Source organism: Terrapene carolina, unplaced genomic scaffold (assembly GCF_002925995.2).
Source record: "Terrapene carolina triunguis isolate 2854851 unplaced genomic scaffold, T_m_triunguis-2.0 Scaffold236, whole genome shotgun sequence".
Lineage (NCBI taxonomy): Eukaryota > Metazoa > Chordata > Testudines > Emydidae > Terrapene > Terrapene triunguis.
This window is the reverse complement of record NW_020664587.1, coordinates 11,468,228-11,488,337: the sequence shown is the minus strand read 5'-3', so window position 1 is coordinate 11,488,337 and position 20,110 is coordinate 11,468,228. Positions and strand designations below refer to the sequence as shown.

Here is a 20,110-nt window from a genome sequence, read left to right as displayed (position 1 = left end):
AAAGATAAGAAGGTAAATAAAAAGAATCCAATGGGGCAGTATTTCTTTTTAACAGGGGCTCAGTCAACTTGATGTTAATTTGAACATTTGTACTGCATAGTTCTGATTGATTGCCATTGAACTCACTTGAAGATGAGTAATTTTACCAGGTGTCCCATATTCAGCATAGGGAAATATGGTCACCCTGCTACACGGCAGAAAAAACCCTGCAGCAGCCAGTCTCACGGTTATGTTTAGTCCCGTAGTGCAAGCCCCATGAGCCCGAGTCAGTCGATCCAGGCTCTGAGACGCGCTGCCGCTGGTTTGGTTTTGCTGTGTAGACGTACCCCTAGAGTTTAAGGGATGATGAGATCATCTAGTCTGACCTCCTGGGCAGCACAGGCCATTCAACTTTGCGTTTGGCTAATGCGCCCCTTCCAGCCAGGCCAGAGGCTGAAGATATCAAGAGATGGAGAAGCCCCCGCTCCCCTTGATGGTTTGTTCCAATGGTGAACCAACCTCACTGGTCCAAAACTGGGCCTTATTTCTCGTTTGAATGTGTCTGGCGTCAGCTTCCAGCCACTGGCTCTTGTTCTGCCCTTTTCCATTCACTTCAGGAGCCCTTGAGAACCTGGTTGTCCCTTGCCACGGAGGGGCCCATACCCTGGCATCCAGTCACTTCGCCATGTTCTTTCTGATAAACTAAGCACCTCAGAGCTCCTTCAATCTCTCCTGTCCGGCATTTTCTCCAACCCGCCAACAATTTTTGTGATTCTTTTCTGCGCCCTCCTCAGCTTATCAAAATCCTTCCTGAAGTGGGCCCCAGAAGTGGCCCCTGTTTTCCAGGAAAGGGCTCGCAGCCCAATCTAGCAAGAAGCTTTCGGGTCCTGGAGCCTCAGACTCTGCTGGAGCCATCTGTCCTCTGCAGCTTCACTTTGCTGCAGCAGCTTCCTCTTTTGTAAGGCCCAGTTGGCCAGCCGGGAATCAATCACAGGGGCACTGAATCTCTGGCCTCTCTTAAAGGGGCCAGCCATCCCCTGACACCCCTGTCCTCGTCATCATTTACCCCTTCCCCAAGTTTTGTGTCACCCACAAATTGTACCAGCAGTGATTTCGTACTGACTTCAAGACCAAATGTTGAAATGTTGAATAGCCCTTGGGCCTACTTACTAGTCAGAGTCCCTGCAGGGCCCCATTCCAAACGCCCTCATTCAAAGTTGATTCCTCATTTCAGTGACTTTTGGAGATCTGTCAGTTAGCCAGTTCTCAACCCATCTAGTGGGTGCTCTCTTGATACTGTGTAGTGCTAATTTTAACAGCGGAATGTCACGAGGTACTAAGGCAAACACCTTCCAAATGGCCATGTATCTACGCCGTCACCTCTATCAACCTAACTTGAATCTCATCAAGTCACGGGACTGGCCCGTCACTAGTACGGAGAGATTAGGGGCCTGAGCCAACTCCTCTGGGATCCAACATCCCACCTCCAAACTGTTCAGACCCAGCTCTGGAGGTTGGGGATCAAGCCCTTTTATTCCTCGCAATGGCCTTCACCCTGGTAGTGGGGCACACACTTTGCCACAGGGTGTCCCCTTCATTCCACGCATTGCTCAGCAGATAAACGGCTCTTTTTTTAAGAGCCACCTTCAAGGTTCAGCGGCTTGGCCAGGACTCAGTGCTAGGCATTCAGCTCCCAGGGGAACCCGAATCAACCTCAAGATCACAGCATCCTCCTTTGGTTTGGGGTTTGGTGCCTCAGGAAGCCAGAAATAGAAAGCCTGGTCTTTTCACTCACCGGGGAAAGATTTCACATTAATTGGACTCTATAAATAGCTCCCCGAGGCACTCAAAAAAAATACCATGAAATATTGAAACTCCAATTCTGACAAACATAAGTCATCACGCCATACGCACCCCTATTGACAATTTCCTCCCTCTCATTACATCACCCTACCATCACATAGCATCTTTCATCCCGAAGGCTCTCGTAGCACGTTTGGAGGAATCACTTTTATCCACCAGGGAAAGGAGCCACTTCTGAGGTGGAACAGGGTGCTCTTTAACAGCATGAAGCAACAGCACACGGCGGTCCAGGACAAGAAAGTAAGAAGCGGGTGCCTCTGTTTTTAAATGCGAGTGAATTTAGCGCTGAGGAAAACAAGGGGCTAATAGCGTTGGCTGGTGCCAAACTCAAATCAGGCAGGAATTGTGTAAGCTTTTGCCCCTCAATCCTGACCTGCAACCCCTCTGCTGCTCCAGTCCTCGGCCTCTGCCAAGCAAAGACTGGGTCCAGTCCTGTGACTAGCACAGTTCCCCTGGAGGTGCGTCCTTGAGGCTAAACACCTGTCGTTGGGGGGGGTCAGGGAAAGCCCCTCTCCTGGCAAAGGCTCCGCAAGGTGCAGCGTAACCTAACCTGATTCCAAGGAAGTCCCGGCCTCTTCGCCACGCTCTTTAGATCTCGTTTGTGCAGTACCCTGTGCTGTTTCAGCAGCTTCACAGCCGTCTGGGCCTTCCCCGACCGGGGTGCTTGGAGGGAAGATGGGGAGGCTCCAGCCTGCCTTTCGGAAAGGATTGGGAGGACCTCGTCCGGATCTCCGCTCGGCCCTGTCCCATCTCAGCCAAGGGATGGGATGGGGATAAGGGACTGGAGCACTTTCCTATGTGCAGGTTGGCAACATGACTATTCCCACTGTCACGGACTCACAGATCGTGCCCACTCTTGGCCCCGTGCGGTCCGTGGGGGGTGCCCCTTTTAGTGAGACAGCCCTTTTTGAGGGTCCACTCTCTCTCGGGGTCCGGCCCCTCCACCTCCTGCATCCGCACCTCTCTGAGCCTTAGCACGTCTATCTCTGCCGTGGGCCCCCTCAGGGAATCCACTCGCTCTGGACCCCCGGGGCCTCCACCCCCGAAGGGGTTGATGCCACCCTGTTCTCTAGACCGGAGTGACTCTCAGCCAGCATGAAACAGGAGGGTTTATTGAGAGTTGAACACAGCACAGGAAACTCTCTGACCCTTAGGCCTGGCCTCCCTCAGCCCAGCACATCCCAGTCTCTCTGCATCCAGGTGGGCTCTGCCTGCTTCCCCTCTCCAGCCCAGAGCCCCCCTGCTCACCGCTGGGCATCCGAGATCCCCGGCCCCAGGCCCCGCCTCTGTCCATTGTCTTCTCTCCAGGTAAACAGGGTTGTAAACCGGGGCCTCCTCTCCTGCTTCTCTCCTCTGGCTGGAACCGGCTGGTTAGGTCACTGGGTCCTCACTCTGCAGCCCATTGTCCTCCCACTGGCCAGAACCGGCTGTGTCTCCTCAGCTGGGCCTCTGGGTCACCAGGTCGCCAGGTCACCGGTCGCTGGGGTATCCATCCTCCCGGCCACCGGCTGGGTCCCCACGTCCTCTCTCCGGTCCTCTGCAAAACACACTCCCTCTCCCCTCACCTCGTTAAACCAGTAACACCCAGGGAAACTGAGTCCCACTCCCTCCGCATGCAAACCATTGAAACCCCACAGAAAACAAGAAAACCCCCCACTTCGTCACACCCACATCACACACAATGTGTCGTCTCAGGCTACTGGACCAATGAGCATTTCTTCTGCATCACTGCCTGCACCAGCTGCTGCTTCGTTCTCTGGCTCTGTCGGTACCTCCACCTTCCCCTCAGGCCTGCAGCCCCTCACCCCCCACTTCATTTCCTCTCTCCCTCTGTTACAAGCCCATCGGCCCTCTCCCTTCTTCCCTGCTTCCGCTGTCCCTGCAATCCCTTTGCAGCCCCTTCTCTCTCAGCCGGTTACTCTTCTGCAGCTTCTGTGTGATGCAGCTCGGGATGTGGTTAGAGGACAGTTATTGTCACAGAAGGCAGAGAGCATCGCCCTCATGGGAAATTACCTGGGACCATCCCAGGCGGGGTGGGGTAGCGAATCAATAAAGAACGAATGCCCAGATGGAGGAACCCATTCCCTGCTAGGGAGCGGCGCTTTGGCACCAGTGCCCACGTACCTCCCCTGCACACAAACACCCGAGCACCCGCCATGCCGTGCACATGCAAACACACACACAACCATGCATGCACCTCTAAGCACACACGATGCCGCCACACTCTCACAACACCACGCACACGCGCACACACACACACCATTGCAACCAGGCGCCCTCCCAAGTCCACAACCAATGCATGCACACGCCAGCAAGCCACCTCACCCCTCCACAGCACAGATTTCACTGCATTCTCAAACATCTACAACCAGTGCATTGCTATTTGGCACTTCAATCAGAAACCCCTCCGGCACGTCCACAAGCGCTCAGGCATGCGTACAAGACACTCTTTCCAAACACAACAAACTCATGCTCCTCCGCTCCAGTGCACAGAGCCTCCTGGACACCTCTAGCCTCCCACCTGCCCCTCCCGCCAGGCTGGCTTTTTGACTGACTGTTTTGAGGGAATGCAGAAGTAGGAGCAAAATGGGTTCCTGAGAAGAAAATCAGCAGAGAAAGGGGGGCAGAGAGAGACTCAGATGATGAAACAATGAGAATCTTGACTTCCCTGTGATCCAGAACACAGCGCAGCCAGGGAGACAAGACAGGCAGCTTCCTAACTGACCCTTAGGGGGCCAAACTCAAGGAGGGGGGAGGGTGCTATCCCGGGATAAAGCACAAGGGAGAAAATTGATACAGGGAAGAAAACTCCAAATCACTTCGGTGCATCAAAATGGGATTCTTGGAGGACACCTATGGGCCAGATTCTCCACGAGTGTAGATCAGCACAGCTCCATTGAAGTTGATTTCCAGCAGCCGAGGAGCTGACCCTGTTCCTCTCACATATGTAACCTACAGGGTCAGGTGGCTGACGGAGAACCTATATGTGTGTGTATTACTAATTTGGGGAGGCTTCTTTATTAGAACATTGATTTTTTTTTTTAACTTGATACCCTGGAAGTTTATTCCTTTTCATTGGCCTGTCCCCTGGATCAGGGTTTCCTTTTAAATGGTCTTGGCAGAGTCCCATCTGGTCCAGGCAATTTATTCCTTGAACTGGTCCTTTTTCCTCTGCCGAGTATATGTTTAAGTGAGCACCCCTGCACCTCTGTCCCAGCACAGAAGGCGAGGGGTGAGGCTCGCGTACCGGGGTTAGCCGGGAGTGCTGATACCCCAGCATGGGGTCGTTCACTGGTAAATGCCCTGCCAGGCTCTGACCTGATTTCCTTGGAGCCGGATTCCTGATAGGCTGCATACATTGCACACAAACGCGGCTTTGACACGGCTTCGCTCAGTGCAGTTATGACCATATATGGGAGAGAGAGAGAGAGAGACGAGCTGTTCTCAGCTGCAACATCAGAGGTGGGGGTGGTCCCTGGTGGACAGTTTTCTGTGTCACTGTGCAGCTTTGCTATGCACAATCAGCTAGTTCACAAGCAAGAGGCAATCTCCTCCTCCTCCGTATGTCCTCCCAAGGCCCAGGGTTAGAACCTGCCTTACCTGGGTCAAGCCCACCAAAGAGCCACCTTGCATGAGCTGGGGCGTTAAAACAACACCATTAGCCATGATGGGGGGACTCTGCAAGAACAGGTTTGTAAGTTGATTATTTGGCCTTCCTCCTGCTCTGGAGGGTGCTGACTCTGGGGCAGCTCTACACGGAGAAAGTGCCAGGGAAGTCATTCAGGAAGGGTTACTCCCCGAATTCAGATCTCTGCCTTGGCAAACAGCAGTGGATGCTACATGCTGCTGCATCGAATGGCCCAAGGTATTTCATTAGAACATGTGCACAGACAAAGACGGGAACAAGAAGGCATTCAGCACGGTACAGCTAGGAAAACTGCAACCACGTTAATCAGATACAGCAAGGATGAGACAAGTGGAGCCAGCCAACCCTTGATCAACTCCAAACAACATTAATGGACCAAATGTGAATGTTCTTTTCCCACCAGGTCCCACTCCAAGCCCGGTGACATGGACTGTGTCTGATTTGAGCAGGTGTCAGGACCAGCCAGTCAGTCTCAAAGGAAGCTAAAGAGGTTAAGATTGGAAGCAAGTTGTTCAATGTAGAGATGATGGGCCAAATTCACTACGGACGCAATAAGGATTTATTATTTCTATTACAGTACCATGTAGGGGCCACAACTGAGATCGGGGCCCTACTGTGCAAGGAGTTGCACAGACACATGGTGAGAGACAGTCCCTGCCCCCAAAATCTTACAAATCTTAATAGACAAGACAAAGGGTCACAGAGCGGAGAAAGGACTAGCCCAAGTGCAGGCTAGTGGCAAAACCAGGAATAGGACCCAGGTCGCATGAATCGTAATGCAGTGCCCTAACCATTGGACCATTCAGCAGGTATGCTCAGTATCCCTGATGTGAACTGGAGATGGAGTTTTGGAGCTAAGCAAGATACTGATAGTCAGGGACGGTTGGTGCATTGAATACTAGTAACACTACACACTTTTACAACACCTTCCACTGGCCTCCACTCAAGATCAAGCACTGCATGCTCGGGCCTGACATCTCCGATGAGTCCTGGACCCAGCCGCTCTAACAAAGATGGGGATGATGGCAGCGAGTATTGTGGGTTACGCCTTGGGCCCCGCTTGGTCTGTGGGCTGTGCCGGGACCCCTCGCAGAGAATGAACAAACCTTGTTCTAGTTCAGAAATCAATAGCATGGAGACCTCAAAGGGTACGTCTACACTGCAAAACAAACCTGTGGCAACGAGTCTCAGAGCCCAGGTCAGCTGACTCAGGCTTGCACTCCGGGGCTAAAAATAGCTGGTTTTGTTCCCACTCAGGCTCTGAAACCTGGCGGGGAGGCAGAGCTCAAGTTCCGGCCCAAGCGGGAACATCTACATGGCTATTTTCAGCCCCGTAGCGTGAGCCCTGCAAGCCCGAGTCAGTCAATCCAGGCTCTGAGACTCACTGCTGCGGGTTGTTGGGGGTTTCTTTTGCAGGGTAGATGTACCCGAAGACCTTCCAGTGGTTTTCGTGCACATGTTCAAAGGAAATACCTAGGACTATTGGATGCAGCAGGAATGTAGGATCTGCTGCTGCTTGCTAAGGAAGAGACCTGAATTCTACTGTCCACGGAGTAACCCTTCCCTCATGACTCTTCCCTGACAGCCCTTTCCCCTGTAGAACAGCCCCAAAGGGTCAGCACTCTCCAGAGAGGATGAGAGTCATGTAATGAACCTTCAAGCCTGGTCTCGCAGAGTTCCCCTTCATGAATGATCATGTTCTGAGAATAACCCATCCTCCCCTACCCTAGGAGACATTGCCGCTTCCTATTCTTAAGTCCCATCGGCACCCTTATGGGAAAAAACCCTATTGGGAAATCAAGGCAACCTGCCCACGGAAGTCACAGCTGGAGGGGTTGGCTCTCTGTCAGTAATAAGATGAGCGTTTAGCTTCAAACTCTTTAATAAGAAGAGGCAATTCTGTTGGGCCAAAATGCAATGCGGGGAAGACCAAAGCCATAGCCTTGGCAAGACTGACCCAAACTCTGACTTACAGCTTTGAACAATGGTCCAAGTTTGATGGCCTGTTCTAATGGTTTGTCCATTTCCCCTGCTATTCCATGAGCCATTCATTGCCCCATGTAAAAGCCTGACCCTTGAGTAGCCTGCACATCCTCACATCAGGGGTTGGCCAGGTCAGAGTTCAGGAATTAATATGGCTCTGCTTTCCCAGTTCCCAGATGCTCTCCCAGTGTGGTTTTTATGGTAACTGCCACAATGCTGGTGGGGAGGCTGAGTGCTTGTCTTCTTCACGAGGATAGGTCCTGAGACCAGGCATGAGAGCACATCTTCACATGTACTCTGAGGGGCAGGCCACCTTGGCAGAGGGGGAGAGGGAAAGGAAAAGGGAAGAAAGAGTATTACGGAGAGGAGGAAGGGGAGGCCCGGAGGACTGAAGTAGATGGGTGAACCTTAATCAGTTCAGAGTTCAGTTCACCACCCAGGAGTTTGGATGATCACTGAGTCTTAGCCCAGTATCTGAACCAACTAGCTGGGCTGGAAACCTCATGAGAAAAAGGCAGGTTTTCAGCATTTCTGCTGCCAGTCACAGAGGCTCTGGTGTCCAAATACCATGAGAACATGAGTACCTGGTGGGTTCTAGAAATGGGAGAGGTTCTTTTTCCTTTGAAGCCCAGGGCTTCTCCTGAACCAGTTTCTGAATCTGAATCCTTCCTGTAATGTCAGACGTAACTTAGGACAGGAACAAGGCTCCACCGTCCCTGTCTATCCTGGAAGGGAATGCAGCCCTTTCCCAGGGCTCACGGCTAACCCCTGTCCTAGGAAACACTCCCAGCCAACAAACAGCTCAGGTTGGACTCAGTGAAGATGGATGTTGTTCACCTTTGGCTCCAGACGTGGCTGAACTCTTCATCCCTGAACCGTGGCATGTGGAAGCCAATCCCTTATTGTTCAGACACTCTCCACTGTATTCTCAGTAGCCTTAAGGAGACACACCTAGTAATGGATACAGCCCTGCTTCTCCCTCCAGAACAGCTTGTCATTTTACAAAACCCGTTGGCGACACAACCAGTCTATAACGTACCCTCTGATAAAAGAACAGGAACTCTTTCCAGCATGAGCCAAGTGCAGGAAAAATTATTAAGTCATAATTCCATTAATCACCCTCCCATGTCCACCGGCCCGATGCTGATCCCTAGCACATCGGAGGCAAAACTCCCCTGAGGTCAATGGGAGCTGGAACAGGGAAGCCCATCTAAACTTATTCTACTACTCTGTCTAGCCCCTGAACCTCCACCTACCTGTTCATCTGAACTGTATAGCTGCAGATTCCCCCAGCTACACACTTATTACAGTACGTTGTATAGTCACCTCCCAGTACACTTGGTCTTATCTGTACAGCCACACAGATCCCCAGCTACACCCATTTTAACACTATATAGTCATCCGCACCCCCAACAGCACCTGGTCTTATATTCTGGAAAGCCACATCGATCCTCCAGCTACACCCTTCTTGCAGTCCATTCTGCATAGCCACAACCGCTCCTCCTTATACTGTGCATAGCCACATATACATCACAAACATATACATCTCCATATAGTCTGTGCAGCTAAATATAGTGCTAGGATAGCCTCATATTCTGCGTAGCCAAATACCGTGAGCTGTATAGTCACAGATCCCCAGCAACCCCTTTTCCTTCTATGCTGTAGTGTATAGCAATGCAAAACACCCATGCTCCTAACCACCTCGACCCCTAACAACAGCCCTAGGCTTTCTAGGCTCTGGGAAGCTGCACCCCACTGCTCTCCAGAAGCAATGCCCTGCCCCTGGGAGGAGCATTCCCTCTTCTTTGTCCCAGTCTCATGGGACTCTCCCACTCCCCACACGGTGAAAGTGATGATGAGCAGCAATTTGTTTTGTGTCTCCCACCACCTCGATGGCTGGAGCCGTGATGAATGAGGGGCCTGTCCAGCAAGAGGTGATTGGCTGTCTCCATGGAAATACAAGGAGATTTGAGCTCCCACTGGTGGGTGAATCTGTGAGGGACACACCGGCCAGCCAGTCTCTGTCTGCTCCTCCGGTGTGATTGGAAGAGGCTGGGTACAGAGCGCGGATACGCTTCCCCAGTGCCATGTGAGCACAATGTGGGGTGCACGAGGCCCTCGGGCACTTCTGTCCCTCACCCCAGCTCTCCCGCCCGACGGATGAATCTACCCAGCATGGCCCCTCTCTCATGCTCCCTGCCTAGGGAGATCCTAAGGTCAATTTGCGGGAACCCTGTTGGCCCGGCTCTTGCTTGGATTCAGTCGGCTGCCCTGTCCCCTGATGTGAACCCCTCAGGGCGAAGGACCCGGAGAGTATTTCCTGTCTCCTTTTGCCGTCGGGGCTGGCGCGCCCGCACGCATCGCTGGCCGGGTTCAGAGGCAGAGCGTGGAATGATGCCGGCTTGTCAGAGTTGATCAGAATCACCTGGGCCACATTCCTGGGGGGAGGAATCTGGTGCAGCCGAATCAGGCCCGGGAGCAAACAGGACGTGCCCCACTCAGCCCAGCTTCCCTTTCTGGACAGTCCTGCCATAAGAGGGCATCGTGAGGTCTGAGAACAATAGCCCATCCGGAAAACGTACCATATTTCTGGCGACCTCACTGCCTTAGTTCTTACGTTTGCAGAATGGCCGTGCCAAGCTGAACAGCTGGGAAAACTTCCAACCCTGAGACTGCATTAGTTCCATGGTTTCACAGCACAACATCTGGAAACCTACAGAGCCGAGACATGACTGTGTTACAGCCCAGCGGCTAGGAACCACGAGGGCTGCGGTGCTGACACAGGGCTGGGTTGCCTCCCTGAAAACAGCTGGGCCTGCAAGATCCTCCTCTGTCATACGACTGCATCACGTCGGCTACCTCACTGCACGTCGAAGAGAAAGCCAAAGGAGAGACGTGGGGGGAGATGGATTGGGACTAGCGGCTGTAGACAGAGAGGGCTGGAAATGGTGCGAGGGCAATGCTTTGGAGGGCGAGTAGCAAGAGGCAGGCGGGTGGAGAGGAGAATGCTAGTGGAGGAGGAAGGAGGTGGGTTTGCGGCATACGAGCCGGGTTCTGGGCTGGGAGTCGGGACTTGTCAGATTGCTAGGAGAGGAAGTTTTCACAGAGATGTAGGAAGCGTGGGGGAGATGTTAGGGCCTGGTGGCAAGGGGAAAGGCAGGGAGGTTCCTTCAAACCCAACTCTGAGGCCTCTGCCAGAGTGGGCAGGTCCATAGTTGCAGGGGTGCAATCGGCCCGAAAGGGACCCCCGGCTTCATCCATGAAGCAAGGCCACCCCCGTCATTCCGGATAATATCTTATCTAATCCACTCCAGCATCCCTGCCGGGACGGTGCCTCAACCACCGCCCTTGGGAGTCAGTGCAAGCGCCCGGCAGATCTCATCCTTTGAACGTTGCCATTGTCTCCTGTCCTCCCATCTTCTGAAGGGAGGCTCCCTTCCACCATAGTCCAGCTTCTCAGCCTTTTTCCTTGGCCCACCCTGCCCGATGGCGAGGGGCCTTTCTCGCCTTCCCCCAGTGTGCCGCGCCAACCTTCCCTTGTGATCATTTCACAGCCAGCCACTCTTAGCCCAGCGCCACACGAGCTGCATAACCCGTCACCTGCCAGGCGCAGAACAGATCCAGCAACCAGGGCAGGCTGGCTAAGAACATGGGGGCTGGAACAATTGGTGCTGAGGTGGGGGTGCTGAAAGCCACTGAAACAAACTGTAAACCCTGGATATGATGGGAACCACTTCAAGCCGGGGGGAGGGGGGGGTGGCAGCACCCTCAGCACCTGCACATCTGGCTAAGAGGGAGCCCTGGGGACAAGTGGTAAATAGCCTGCTCGCCACATGGGCTTGCTCATATTCTAGTGGTGAGTGGGATTATCGGGGTCTATGTCAGAGTAGAGCCCAGGGCTCCAGTGGATGAGAACCCCATTGCACTAGGCACAGAGTGAGAGGCAGCCTCTACCCTGGCACCCTTACAATGGATCGGCCCATGGCGAGAGGGGAAACAGAGGCACCGAGATGACATGCCTCCCCTGGCCTGAGGCAGCAGCAGATCAGGGGCAGAGCTGAGAGGAGAACGCCTGGCTCCCAGGCTAGTGCTCCGGCCACTAGATCCGTTGCCAGACAAATGGACAGCCGGGGCTTGTACAGAAAGAGCTGGCCCCCTACAAGAGTAGGGCAGACAGAGCTGTGAGCTAGCTTGGCAGACCCCTAGAAGGGGCAGGAGAGCATTTAGAAATGGGTCTCCCGGCTCCTAATGCCCTGCTGCTCCCGCACCCGAGATCTACCCGCGCCGGGTTCTCCAGGGCGCAGCGGGACCCGAGGCACGGGCAGTCCGGCGAGCAGAGGGTTAAACGGCCCTGGCTTCCCTGCACTTTAGACGTCACGGCTGTCTTAGGAGGGGAGGGGGGGAGCAGTGGTCTATGGTGGTCTTTGTGATGCATTTTCTACTGATAGCAGCAGCTGCTGCACTGAGCCTGCTTTCATCCGCGAGACACACGCTGGCTCACACACACCCAGGGGCCGGGGCGGCTGAGCTCCCCAGCCGCGCCTCACTCCTCCTGGGCTCTGCAGAAGACTGGGATCCAGCCTCCATCCTCACGGCTGCCTTTCCCTGAGAGCCGGGCTGGCGAGCGGTGAGTGCCAGGGATGGAGACAAGGTGGGGGGGGGGACAGCAAGGCTGGGTTGGGTGCAGAGCCCGGGAGCATCTGGCATTTGCAGAGCCCGAAGGACGCTGCCCGTTGGGGGCTCCCCTGGAAAGCAGCAGGACAGCTCCCCGGGTCCCTATTCAACAATCCGCCTCCTGCCTCCACTGAGCCCCTCAACTCTCTTTGCATCGGGGGGGGTGTCTCTGTCCCCACGGCTACCGATGCCAGGCTCGCCGCCTCCCAGCCCGCCCTGTCTGCGGAGTTCGCGCTGCTCTGCCCCTGCGCTGGGTGGGAGCTGAAGGTGACTCCATGCCAGGCACGGACGGCGCGCGGAGGGGCTGGGGAGGGAGTCGGTGCTCTTTGCAGGCAAGCTGGGTCCTCCTCCCCCCCTGCACACAACGGGCCCCTCCAAGGAGGAGGAGGGGGTCTCGCTCCGCGAGCTGGGGGTCGGTGCATCCCCCGCTGCCGGCAGCTGGGCGCTGCATCTCCCGCCTCAGCTCCCCTGCGGTAAATTCTCCTGCAGTAGCAGGCGATGAGAGAGGCGAGCGTGCTGCCCGGGTTGGCACTGAGGTGCAGGCTGAGCGCCCTGGTTTGGGAGCCGGCTTTCTCTCTCCCTCTCCGGCTGTGCCGGGGTCTGAGCGGCTCCTCGGGGGTCCACGGAGACCTTTGCCACAAGTTCCCAGACGGGCCGGGAAGGAGGCTGCATGGAGGTACCAGCGGCCTGGCTGGTAGGAGAGTGGCCTCTCGCCTGCTCTGGCCAAGGGAGGGCAAGACCCACCAGGGTGCTGCTGTCAAGCAAAGTGAGCCTGGGGACATGGGAACGGCATGCCCCTTGCCCATCCCTGTTACCTTACCTCCTGCTTCTGGCATCTCTCAGAGATCACAGCTCCCAGGACCCCGCGTCCATCTCCCAAAGCGGTGGGAGATGTTTGGCCTGTAGCTGCCTTCTCTTGATCGAAGGGGCTTCTTGTTGGTGAGGGTGACTTCCAGCTGTTGCTGTGATGCCTTCTTCTGGGCCAGTGCCTGGGTCCTGGCTGGCCTGGAGAATTGGACAATGGAGGCAGCTTCTGGGAGGGGTGAGAGAATTTCGGGTAATGCAGTGAAATTCATTCCCAGGTTGCCTTCCAGGGAGTGTTTATTAAACTCCTGCAAAACAAGACCTGGGAAGGAGGAGGCCTGCCTGGGGTTAATCTAGCTCTGCCCTTGCTGGGATCTGGGTGGAGGGACATTGGGCATAAGGAGAGGATCAGGCTGTTTGGAGCTTCCACCTCTCCAGTGGGTTTGGGGCTTGTAGATTCTCGTCTCTGTGCTGTGTGTGGTGGGAATGCGCCACATTCTGGTACCTAGGTATCCTCCGTGGCTTAGCTTGCTGGCTTGGTACAGGGGAGTCAGATTCAAATTCAATGATGCAGGCTTTCAGGCTCAATGCACCACTTCCCCTGAGCATCAGCAATGAAGCAACACAGACCAAAACTACACGCAAATAAGTCAGGGTCCCTAAAGGACAAGGACATAGCTGCATTTCTGGCCCATCCCACCAGAGGGGTTTCTTCAGACAGAGGTGGTCCACTGAGGGAGCAGTGCTCACCAGCCTTGGGACAGGGGGGTCAGTCCAGGGTGGAGGATGTGCAGACCAGAAATGAATGAACATGAAGATAGCCAGGAAAGGAGGGTCCATCCATCCACATCAGGGGGCTTTGATGGAATATTCTAGACCGGGGTGGCCAAACTTACTGGCCCTCTGAGCCACCTACGACAATCTTCAGAAGTTCGAGAGCGAGGCACACTTGCTGGGAGCCGGGGGTTGGGGCTTCAGCCCTGCTCCTGCTGAAGCCCTGAACCCTGGCAGGTGTTCCCCGCAGGGCTGAAGCCCCAAGACCCCCCTCCACGGCTGGGCAGAAGCCCCTACCACACCACCCTGCTGCAAGGCAGAGATCCTGATCTCCCCGCCCCCAGTCTGGTAGGTGAAGAATGGGAGGGCGTGGGGGGCTCTGCAAGCCCCACTTGAATGGTAAAAGAGCCGCATGTGGCTCGCGAGCCACAGTTTGGCCACCCCTGTTATAGACTAAGCCCTGGGCTGTTGCCCCCCTCACCTGGGCAGAGGCTGGTCCTAGGCGAGGCAATGTTGGAGGTAGCCGGGGGTGGCAGCATTAGGGTTTCCAGCAGCAGCTCCCAGAACGCCAGCTAGGGTGAGCAATGGCTGCTCTAGAGAAGTGGGGCGAGCCCAGTAGACTCCAGGCCCCTGTGGCTTGCAGGGATCCACTGGAGTGCCTCCATTTCCCCGAGCCGTTCTGGAGGGAGTGGGGCTGACCAGGGACGGGACGGCATGTTGGGATGGAGAGGGAAGGAGGGCAGCTGTGTTCCAAGTGGCCTGTCTAGCAATTGCTTCCAATCTGATGTGTAACGGGCTTACTCTGTCTCTGCCAGGGGGTCGCTCACAGGCTGCCCTCCCGGCTCCTCTGCCAAGCTGGCTTCTTTGCACTCCCAGGGTCACACACACTCTTCACTTGTACAGCTGGGATGCCCTGCCCCACCCCCTGGAGCTCACAGGTGCACGGAGGGTGGGGAGGACAGGGGAGCACCACCAGCAGCTCCCAGGGGGCTCTTGAAAAACTGAAATCCTTTGCATCTGCTCTTCTGTCATCTCTGCGCTCCCTGGGTCCTGGAGCATTGCGGGGCGCGGGGCTGGAGAAAACATCTCCAAACTCAGTTGGCTCCCACTGCTTCCCTTCGAAGGGGAATTATACCCCAAATGCCTCCATCTTCAGGATCTTACTCAGAACAGCCCCTTGGGGAACGGGAGATAGGTCTTCCCCACTCACCCCCACAGCCATAGCCTTCCCTAAGCTGGGCAGTTCCCCTCCCCCATATTTGTATGCAGCTCCCGTCAGACACATTCAGGGCACTGAAGGGAGCAGACAGGGAAAGCAGGTGTTTACTGGGCAGCATAGCGCTGGCCTCGACTATACTCCATGGAGCACGGACACCTCCAGTCCGTGCTATCGCTGTTTTTCTGGCATCATTATACTGCCCTTGTCCTGATCCCCATGCAGTCTGTCCTAGATCCTGGCCCATTCCAGATCCCGGTAGTTCTAGTCCCATCCCTGCTTTGACCGGATGAGACACGTGAGCAGACCAGCTCCGTGATGCGTCCAGTGGAAACTCCCATGCTGCAGACTGGGGCTGCCAGCCTAGCCCCTTTCACCAGCACTAAATTCACATGCACAAAGGCTAGGATCTCGGACTGCGCCTGGGCCAAGTCGATATTGCCTTTGGGCTGGTCCTGTCGAGTCCATACGCTGCTAGAGCAGAGCTCCTCTGATTCATCCGGCTCTTGGATTGGGGCTCTCCACTGTCCACTGACCCTCCTCTGCAGTCACTAGTGCCCTGGAATTAGCACCGCGTCTTGGGGCCGCACTGACATTCCCGTGCTCTGCCTTCCGTTCGTACGGCTCTGCTGGGGCCGCACTGGCCTGCTCTGACCCCCACCACCGGTGCACCGCCTTCATTCCGTCTTCACTCAGCTTTGTCCGTTGTATGCTGCCCCCAGACACCTTTGAACCAGTCCCTATATCTGAGCCCAGCGGCTCGGGCCTGCATTGCTTAGCTCCCTGGAAAGCCCTGCGAAGACAAGCCGCAGCGTGGTTAGTGAAGGGCAGGTCTGTGCGTCTCCTCATCCCTTTAAACCGCCTTACCTGCCCCAAATCGGCATGAAATATTCATGTGTTGATTTAAAACGTTTCATCTCAGAGACAAAACCCTCGGTTCCCGGGGCCTCCGTGTGAGGCGGGAGCGGCACAGAATGGAGGCTGAAAGCCTGAGCCGCCTCCCTTCGCCCCTTCGTGCCACGCGAGCGTCGACCCTGCGAAACCAGCAGCAGCGCCGGCTTCCTCGCTGCTGGATCCCAAGGGCGGGGGTGAGCCGGCTGCTGGAGTGAAGCGCCTGGGGGTGGGGGGGCGGGGTTGTACAGGATGCATTTGGAAACTCAGCCAGAACAGGAGTGCGTTCTCCCTGCAGCAGCTGCCCCACTCACCCCTTGGAGAACGTCCCCCGCATCCCACTTGTCATGCTGCTCCTACCGTCTTCCTTCCGCAGCCCCTGGTTCTGTGGTTTTCTCCTCTTTCGCCTCCCCACTGTCTCCTCCCCCACTTCCCTTCTCTCGCACCTACCCCCCCATCTGCTCTCCCCTCCCCTCCCCGTCCCCCTCTCTCCAGTTCTCTCTTCTTCTGGGGAGTTCCGCTCCTGCATCCTCAGTCTGCCGCGAGCCAAGCCTGGGTGCTGTTTGCTGTGCCGACCGGCCCCCGTACTGAGGGCATCTCTGCCCTGTTCTTCCTTCACTAACACAGGGCCCCAGAGGCGTCCGGTAGAAAGATGTGCTCAGTGCAAAGGGGAATGGGGAGTCACGTGACCCCACGCAGGTAGCCCCTTTCTGTAGACCGAAGGTACATCAGAGGCTCTCCCAACAGAGAAGGGCACTGGCTGGTCCAGCAGGTTCCCCCACCACCCCGGGAGGTAGGTTTTCAGTTCATCACACTGGTGATCAGCCAGCAGTACAAACCGTGGGACACTCGTGAGATCTAGCTCATGACTCTGAAAATAAGTGACCAAATAACGCAGTTCTGTAGCTAATTACCAATGCCTGGTGCTTGTGTTACTTACCGTTCCCTTGAGGGCCTCAAAGTGCTTAGCAAGGATGAATTAATTACACCTCCCAGCAGTCTTGTGAGAGGCACCCCTCAGTAAGTATTGTCATCCCCATTTTACAGCTGAGGAAATGGAGGTACAGAGAAATTAAGTGACTGGGCTGAGCTCACACAGCAAGTCAGTGGCAGAGCCAGGAACAGAACCCAGGAGTCCTGGCTCCCAACTCTGATTCCTGGAAGAAGCGTTCCCCGCACATGGCAACGCCTCCGCTCAATGCCCTTTTCCTGCTACGGTGTCCTCTGCACACTGTGTACCTGGCTGAGCAATTCACTCCCATCCCGGTATTATATCCCCTACAGGGAGCAGCACCTAGTGGGCAGGGCAGAGCAGACCTGTTCAGCTGACAGCTGCATGCCACGGGTCCGAGAACCCTCCCTCTTTGGGGGTTTCATTCTCCTCTCCGAGAGGCAGAGATGCCCCCCGCCACTACCCTCAGGGACACTCCTACCACCCATAAGAGGAGCAGGCTGACCCCTCCTGCCCCTCCCAGACACCCAGCTCCGTCCCCTCCATAGGTCACTCCTTCCTCCTGGTTTCTGCTCTGTCATCTGCAGCTGGAGCCTCGGCTCCCCTGCCGGGCCCAGAACCTAGCGCTGGCTGCTTCAAAAGGAGACGGCCAGCCAGGAGGGTTCTGGGATGTCGCAGAGACCCAAAGGCAGACAACAGAGCAGACGCAGAGACAGCCTTTGAAGGTAACAGGGGACGGATGGCGGGAGGGCTCAGAGCAGCTTCGGACAGCCCTATCTGCGCTCTCCTGCCTACTTGCCCTATTCTGCGGCCGTCCCCGGGCACTTGGCATCTGGAGTGGAGTTTGGAGCTGCAGCCCGGCTGACCTTCCCCCACGAACTTCACTCGGTCAGGACACAGCTTCTCAGCTACCCTTGCTGAGGTCGGTTGTCTGAGCTTGCAACACTCCGCTGGAAAAGACATGGGGTTTTCGGTGCTTGAGGGATCAAATACTGTGGTGAATCTTCCCTCTCCCCTGTTCCCCCCCAGCTCCCTGCCTTCCCAGCTTTAATCTCCTTCAGTTCCCACCTCAGACATTTTGGAGGCGGCCTGACTGAACTCTCAGAAGAGACAATGAACCCGCTAACCCCCCTCTGGTGGCAGTAGCCCCCACCACTGCAGGCAGAGCCGAGCCAGAGGGGATTGTATACCGGCTCTGGAGAGCGAGTGAGCCCCCCTTTCCTTCCAGAGCCTTGCGGGAGAGACTGACTGGGCCTAAAATCATTCAAGGGGGAGTAATTGCTCTGTGGCGTGGAAGGGCCGTTAGAGAGAGGAGATCATTCTTCCCCCTCACCTTCGCCTTTTAAACTGTGATTTATTCATCGGGGATCTTGCTGGAGCCTGGATTCCTGCAGCATCCCCCTGCATATGTCAGAACCAGTGCGTGGGACATAGCACGCGGACACGGGCGCAGACCGTCAGAAGTATTTAGGATCCTTACTTCCACCAGTTCGGAGCCTAAATCCCTTGGAGTCTAGGCCCGGGGGTCTGGTGGCCTTAGATCGAAGGACGGCAACCAAGAGCAATGTCCTGAGGAGAGACCAGAGCCCGCTAGAAGCTGAAGAGACATTTCAACAGTAAAGGGGGGGGGCGAAAACAGTCTGGCTGCTTCTTCATCTCTTCGCACTGCCCTAGAATTGCCTGCCGCAGAGCCACAGAAACAGGCCCATTGAGAGAAATTTGGGGGCCGGCGTATCACGTACGCGGGGGCCCAACCCCCTCCCATTTCACCACAGTTACAGACGTTTTGAGGGGGCAACTGAGCTTGAGGCCTCAGTCCAATTGTCCCCCCCCTTACCCTCCCCTCTCATCAGCCCTGCACAGAATCAGAACTGCCAGAGGATCATCAAGCTGATCCGATTCACTGCACCTTCAAACCCTAGCACCCTTCAAACGACTGGCACCTCGCCGCTGTGCTGAGGGACACACTCAAGCCCAAAGACGGACAGGAGGGAAACCAGTAAACAAAAGCAGCACTGCACAGGTCAGGGGACTAGGAAAAAGTGCTGAAAACAACCTTAGCTTTTAAGGCCAGAAGGGACCACTCTGGTCATGTACTCTGACCGCCCAGAAGCAATAGATGGTTTGCACTGGGTTGGGTTTCTGAGAAATCCATCCAGTCCAAGAACGCGCCTTGCTTCTCTAACGGGGAGAGGGATCCTGCAGACATGTGTTTCCACGGCTGCTTGTTTGAACCTTTAAAGGGATTTGCTTTAGCTGCATTTGCTCCTCGTTTGCTGGCAAACATCTGAGCAATTTTACTGGCAAAAGTGGACCATGGAAAGGGCATTTCAATGCACGAGTACCTGCAGACACCAAATTGTAAATTTGCACACGCACATATATACACTACAGAACCATTCACCTGCTGATCCAATCAGAGTAGAGAAACAATCCCATGCGACCTTTCTTACCAATCCCAGCGAAGCTGGAATTTGGACTGTTTTGTATTTGGTCCAGAAAGCAAACCCATTGGAAGAGGCATGGCTGGAATCAGCAGGAGGGACTCACCATCAGATGGTGGATAAAAGAGGCTGAATATGGCTCATAAATTATTCCTTGCTAGTTATTTATTCAACTCTGGCTTCTGCCACAGAAAACCCATTAAAAGCTGGACCTGTTGGGATGGGAAGAGAGAGAGAACAGGGCTGCACCCAAAGCACCTGGCATAAACTCGGTAACAGCTTGGCAGGCCCAGGTGCTCTCACTGAGGCAGAGAACGGAGTTAGCCCTGCCCCTTCTGACAATTGCTCGGGCACTTAGCAGCAGCCCAGCCCGACCCCTACAGCTCCCACACTGCAAGATCCCTGCAAGCCACCGGAGCCGCGCAGAGAGATTCCAGCTGGGGAATTCACCTCGGTGTCAGCAGGGCACTGGAGCAGGAAGGGTTGGGGATTCGTTCTGGGCTTCTGGCTTATTTAATGAAGCGGTATGAGGTTTGTATTTTTTCTTTTAAACAGAGAAATAAGAAATAATCCATATGTATAAAAAAAAAACCCCTCTGCGGAGAAGGCACTAGTCCCACCACACCCTTACCCACGCTCCAAAGCCATCCAGCAGGCAGTCTGCACACACCACCAACCTCCGGTTTCGCTAATCCTGGATTTACCCTCAGGGCTTCTTCTAGCACTTTCTGGGATAAACTGGGCTTGTTCTGCGGGAGCTGAGCGCTTGTCACTTGCTCAGGGATTGAAGAAAAGAGCGGGCAATAACCTTCCCACCCCCGGAGCTTCAAACAGAGAGTTTAGGGCAGGGCCGGCTCTAGGTTTTTTGCCACCCCAAGCAAAAA

At 55.2% G+C, this 20,110-nt stretch overlaps 1 protein-coding gene across 5 annotated transcripts in view; it reads left to right on the top strand.

Annotated features, from left to right (window-relative positions):
- The first annotated feature begins 11,972 nt into the window (after nucleotides 1–11,972).
- LOC112108409 (protein FAM49A-like) overlaps nucleotides 11,973–20,110 on the top strand; it is a 38,881-nt gene continuing 30,743 nt past the window's right edge. For 4 of the 5 annotated variants that reach the window (XM_024202525.3, XM_024202528.3, XM_024202527.3 and 1 more), the window contains exon 1: nucleotides 11,974–12,098. The gene's annotated coding sequence lies outside the window, so the exon portion shown is untranslated. Of the gene's footprint in view, nucleotides 12,099–20,110 lie in introns of all 5 variants that reach the window. The other variant, XM_024202529.2, reaches the window with a different exon arrangement.